Source organism: Microcebus murinus, chromosome 21, assembly GCF_040939455.1.
Source record: "Microcebus murinus isolate Inina chromosome 21, M.murinus_Inina_mat1.0, whole genome shotgun sequence".
NCBI classification, from domain to species: domain Eukaryota; kingdom Metazoa; phylum Chordata; class Mammalia; order Primates; family Cheirogaleidae; genus Microcebus; species Microcebus murinus.
Genome location: NC_134124.1, coordinates 1,190,234 through 1,196,257, shown reverse-complemented (window position 1 = coordinate 1,196,257; position 6,024 = coordinate 1,190,234). Strand labels below are relative to the sequence as shown.

Sequence of the window (6,024 nt, the reverse complement as noted above, 5' to 3'; positions counted from 1 at the left end):
CAGCTTTCTACTCCAGACAAGATCTGCCCAACATACTCTTTTGCCCAACAAGGAATAATTTCAGTTCTACTTTCATATTCCAGGAACTGATAATTGTAAATCAATAAAACAGACACATAAAATATTAAAACAAGCCATTTATTTGTTAAGAGTTCTAAGTAGTTATGGTGTTACTGCTAATCAGTTCTTAACTTTGTCTTTATATATTAATAGTTTTGTTAAATCTATACACATTCTTTAAAAGTGCATTTAAAATTATTTTAATTAAGGGAATCTTTAAAAGCAGTTTTAGGTTTACAGAATGGAAAGTACAGAGAGTTCCTGTATAACCCTACTTCCTTCTCCCCCTCCCCCTCCATGGTTTCCCCTTTTGTTAACATCTTGCATTAATGTGGTATATTTGCTATAATTAATGAGCCAATATCCATAGAGTATTATTAACTATAAAGTTCATAGTTTACATTAGTGCTCACTCTTTTTGTCACGCATTTCATGGGTTTTGACAAATGTATAATGACATGTATCCGCCATTACAGTGTCACCCAGAACAGTTTTGCAGCCTTGAAAATCCCCTATGTTCCACTTTCCTTCCTCCTTCCCTCCCTCAACCTCTGATAATCACGAATCTTTGTACTGTGTCCGTAGTTTTGCCTTTTCCAGAATGTTATATAGTTGTTAATTTGCAGATTATTTGGGGTTTTCTATGTAAACAGTCATATCAATCACAAATACTAACAATTTTATTTCCACCTTGCCAATCCTATGCCTCTACGCTGGTTAGGACCTCCAGCCTAAGATTGAATAGAAAAGATGATAGTGGAATCTTTGTTTCATTCCTGTTTTTAAAAGGGATGCTTCTAATATTTTCTAATTTAGAATGATGTTTCTTTAGATTTTTCTAGTATGAAACTTTTAAACAAGTTAAGGAAGTTTCCATATATTACCAATTTAGGGCAGACGTGGGTTACGGTGTGGACATGGCCAAGTCCAAAAACCACACCACACACCACCAGTCCCGAAAGTGGCACAGAAATGGCATCAAGAAACCCCGATCACAAAGATACGAATCTCTTAAGGGGGTGGACCCCAAGTTCCTGAGGAACTAGCGCTTCGCCAAGAAGCACAACAAGAAGGGCCTGAAGAACATGCAGGCCCACAACGCCAAGGCCATGAGTGCAGGTGCTGAAGCTATCAAGGCCCTCGTAAAGCCCAAGGAGGTCAAGGCTAAGATCCTTAGCATGAGCCGCAAGCTCAGTCGACTTGCCTACATTGCCCACGCCGAGCTTGGGAAGCGTGTTTGCGCACATTGCCAAGGGTCTCAGACTCTGCCGGCCAAAGGCCAAGGATCAAACCAAGGCCCAGTCCCGGCTTCAGCTGCAGCCCCAGCTTCAGTTCCAGCTCCTGCTCAGGCTCCCAAAGGCGCCCAGGCCCGGCAAAGGCTCCGGTAGAAGTCTGTGTCTGCCAGCATGAGGACAGAAGGACTGGTGTGACCCCTGGGCTGCTGTCTGCATGGGGCTGAGGTCCTCCTGTATTATTTGTACGAATAAACCTGAGGCAGGAAAAAAAAAATATTACCAATTTACTGAAATTTTTTAAAAAGTATGAATTGCTGTTGAATTTTATAAAATATTTGGTTTACATTTTTTATATGATCATACAGCATTTCTTCTTTAATCTGTTAATGTGATACATTACATATAGATTTTCTCTTTTTCTTTCTTTTCTTTTCTTAAAGAGCTGAGGTCTCTTGCTCTGTCACCCAAGCTGGAGTACAGTGGCATGATCACAGCTCACTGTAGCCTCCAACTCCTGCCTCAGCCTTCTGAGGAGCTAGGACTACAGGTGCACGCCACAATGCCAGCTAATTTGTAAATTTTTTTCATAGACACAGGATCTCACAATGTTGCCCAGGCTGGTTTTAAACTCCTGGGCTCAAGCAATCCTCCTGCCTTAGCCTCCCAAAGTGCTAGGATTACAGGCATGAGTCACTGTACCTGGCCTACATTTTTCTAGTATTAAACTATTCTTCCTTACTTAGCTGTAGAATACTATCTTTTCAAATATACTATTGGATTTGATTTACTCATATTTTGTTTAGCATTTTTACATACATACTGATGACTGAAATAGGCCTTTAATTTTCTCTTCTAATAATACCTTTGCCTGGTCCTGGTTTGCAAATCAAAGTTATGTTGTCCTTCTAGAACGAGGTTTTTTTAAATTATATGAAAGAAACTGTATCAAATTGGGAAAATTTGTTCTCTGAAAATTTAGTAGAGTTAATCTGTAAACCATTCTGAGACTCTATTTTATTTTTGAGAAGATTTTTTTTAAGTGTGGCTTCAATTTCAAGCTTGTTTAGCTTGCTGAATAACATTTTTCTTGAAAAGTTATCATCTAATTTTTAAAATTTATTGCCAAAGAATGATTGTAACATTCCCTTGTTATTGTGATCTTTATTTTCTTTACTTATACATCCTATTTTCATTCAAAGTGTTGTTTATTTGCACATGCTCTCATATTTTCTAATTAATCTTGTGGAATTTTGTCTTGTTTGTTAGATATTCAAGTTTTTTCTTTATGGAACTCATCTTTTTGGTTTTGATAATCTAATTTCAGGTAGACTGTGTAATGCAAATGTGTAATGCAAAACAATAAATTTTAACATATAATATAGGAAACTGTTTTCATGACTTTGAGTAGGGACAAAATTTAAGAAGGGCATAATGAGCATGAATTCAACAAGAATTCCTGGAAGCCTGGAACGTAGCATTGATCTCTTTTGCATACAACTTCTTGCAGCTAGTTGGTCTAGGAAGAATTGTATTTATACAAAGAGAAAGTGGATAAATTGGACTAAATCAAAAATTAAGACTATTGTTCAGAAAATTATATTAAAAGAGTAGATAAATGGCCAATAAATACTTAAAATATCTCAACCACATTAGTTATCAGCAAATTAGAACTACAATGAGAAACTACTACATGTAAAACGTAGTACCCACTAGATTTGCCTAAAATGAAAGAGATATAAAATACCATGTTTTGACGAGTGTTGCTCACAGGAACACTCATACTTTGCTGGTAAGAGTATAAATTGGTACAACTACTTGCATTACTTATTAAAGTTAAAGATACATGTATTCTCCTCCTATGTATTCATCCAACAGAAATTTGGATACACTCATGCACTGGGAGACATGTACAAGAAATCACATAGTAGGCGTATTCATATTAGCTAAAAAGACTGAAAAAGCACAGAGGCCCATCATCACTAAAAAGGACAAATCAATTGTGGTGAAGCTATTTAATGGAATACTATATAGCAATAAGGAACTGACTCTTGCTAGAAGTAACAACATGAATATATTTCATGACACAATATTGAGCAAAAGGAGCTAGATAAAAGAAGATACACTATGTGACTCCATTTAGGTAAATTTCAGAAACAGAAAAATTATATTGTTTAGGCATGTACATTCAGAGAGCAAAGGTATAAAATCACTACTGATGAAAATTAAGATAATGATAGCCTTCCTAGGAGCAGAGAGGGTTGTGATTTTGAAGAGGCACATGGAGGGCTTCTGGCCTGATAATGTTTTATTTCTTGACCTGGGTGCTGGTTATAAAGATGTTCACTTTTAAATAATTTATTAAGTTATAAATTTATGTTTTGTATACTTTTTTATATGTTTCTTAAATTTCACATGATCTTTCAAAAAAAGATCATGGAGTCTATAGAAAGCAGTTATGGCCACATTAATTTCAGGAAAAAAAGGATTTTGAGGTGAAAAGCATTAGGCATGATAATAAGGAACATTTTTCATTAATAAAATTCAGTTGCAGAATTCTGTGTCCTAAGGAGAATTCCTAGTAGCCTGGAATATGGTCTCCTTCCTCACAACAATCTTCCATAAATGGCTGATCCCCAGAACTCTATTCATTCCAGGAGGAGTTAAAATGCAAAAGGAACTAGCAAAGCATCCATATAAAAATATTACTAAAAAGGGAAGGGGGAGGCAGTAAAGGAACAGGAAAAATGTGTGGCAAATTAAATACACACACCAAAAAAAATGACAAAGCAGGGAAAATTAGGAGCAAATATACCAACATAAAACAATAATAATTTTTTACAAACCTTACTGAAAGAGTCACACACATAAAATGAGATGACAAAGCAGAAATTGTAAAAGATACGGACAGACAGCAGAAAGAAGTGAAAGGTGAGCTTGCAGAGCTTAGAAAACAAGGAAAAGAAATTAAAAGCAATCTAGAAATAAATTCCATTTAAATAGATATTTTTGAAAACTTAGTAAGAAACATATGGCAAAAGATTGACAAAAATCTGAAAAATTAAATGAAACTAAAGCAAGAGTTTAAAAAGATTGGTATGAAAAATATAGCTATAGGAAACAAGAAAGGAGACCCAACATTGGAATAACTGGTGTCCTCACAAATATAAACCTTTTCTCATCCTAAAAGCCATCTTAAGTATTTAAAGATATAAATCAAGAAAAATTATTTATCTAGATAAAGGGTAACTTGACTCTATTATGAACCAACCAACATGAAACATATACTAGCAAGAAAGTTTTTGAAGGGTAAAGGTAAAGACAGTAAACCTTGGTTGGCCTAGCAAAGGTTCAAGTCATAATAATTATGTCTCAGATTTCTATACAGCCCTGACTAGAAGTCAGTAAAATAATGTTCTCAAAAAACTCGAAGTTCCCAGAGAAAGAAAATGTGACTCAATAATTTTATGCCCAGTTAAATTGTTTTTCAGGTATGAAAGCAATAGAAGTATAATTCTGAACATGAAAGAATGCCGGGAATAGAACCCCTATGAGTTCTCCTTTTTTTTTTTTTTTTTTTTTTTTTTTTGAGACAGAGTCTCACTTTGTTGCCCAGGCTAGAGTGAGTGTTGTGGCATCAGCCTAGCTCACAGCAACCTCAAACTCCTGGGCTCAAGCAATCTTTCTGCCTCAGCCTCCTGAGTAGCTGGAACTACAGGCATGCACCACCATGTCTGGCTAATTTTTTCTATATATTTTTAGTTGTTTGGCTAATTTCTTTCTATTTTTAGTAGAGATGGGGGTCTCGCTCTTGCTTAGGCTGGTCTTGAACTCCTGACTTCAAGTGATCCTCGTGCCTCAGCCTCCCAGAGTGCTAGGATTACAGGCGTGAGCCACCACGCCTGGCCATATTTTATCAATATTAAGAGAAATAGGTTAACATCATCTACTATGATTATGCTTTTGTCTAATTCTACTTGTAGTTATGTCAATTTTTGCTTTTTAAATGTTGGGGCCATGTTATTTAAGTCAATACAAATTTAGAATTAGTATATCTTCATGGTGAATTGGACCTGGATATTTTGTCATTATAGAGTGTTTCTCTAACGCTTAATAGTACTTCTTGTTTTAAAGCCTGTTAAAGTCATATCAGCGGTCCTTGCCTGTGAGAGTGGCCACTGCGTTGGTGCTCTAGGGCTTGGACCCTGGCTAGCCAGAATTAAAAATTTAAAAAAAAAAATAAATAAAAAAATAAAATAAAATAAAGTCATATCAGCTACTTATAGTATTTGCATGGTCTAAATTTTTCCATTCGTTTGCTTCACCTTCAGGATCTTCACTCAAAACAATAGGAGTGAGTTTACTGAATTCTAACTTGACAGCTACTTTCTGTCAGCCCACTGAAGCTGCCCTTCCATCATTTCGGGCTTCCGCTGGTGTTGTTGGGATCTAATGATGGCTCTTTAAAAGTATAAACTGCAGGTATGAGCCTGGGCAGCAGGAACTTTGGCTTAGACAAGTCATAACAACCATTTGTAGATCAAAGTCCACTTTGTCATGGACTGAGATTATGAGCCTCCTGGGCTTAATCAGAAACATAAGCTCAATTTATTAGGAACTTTAAATTTTAAATGAAACTCTCCATTTTCACCAAGAATTGTTGCTTCAGAAATGACCAAATTCTGAGGCCGGGATTGGCTACACAGTTTGTGAGGCCCTGTGCAAAATGAAA

The 6,024-nt window shown here is 36.0% G+C and overlaps 1 pseudogene; it reads left to right on the top strand.

The window, feature by feature from the left end:
• Nucleotides 1–766: 766 nt before the first annotated feature.
• Nucleotides 767–1,448, top strand: LOC105869935 (large ribosomal subunit protein eL29 pseudogene; annotated as a pseudogene).
• Nucleotides 1,449–6,024: the final 4,576 nt, after the last annotated feature.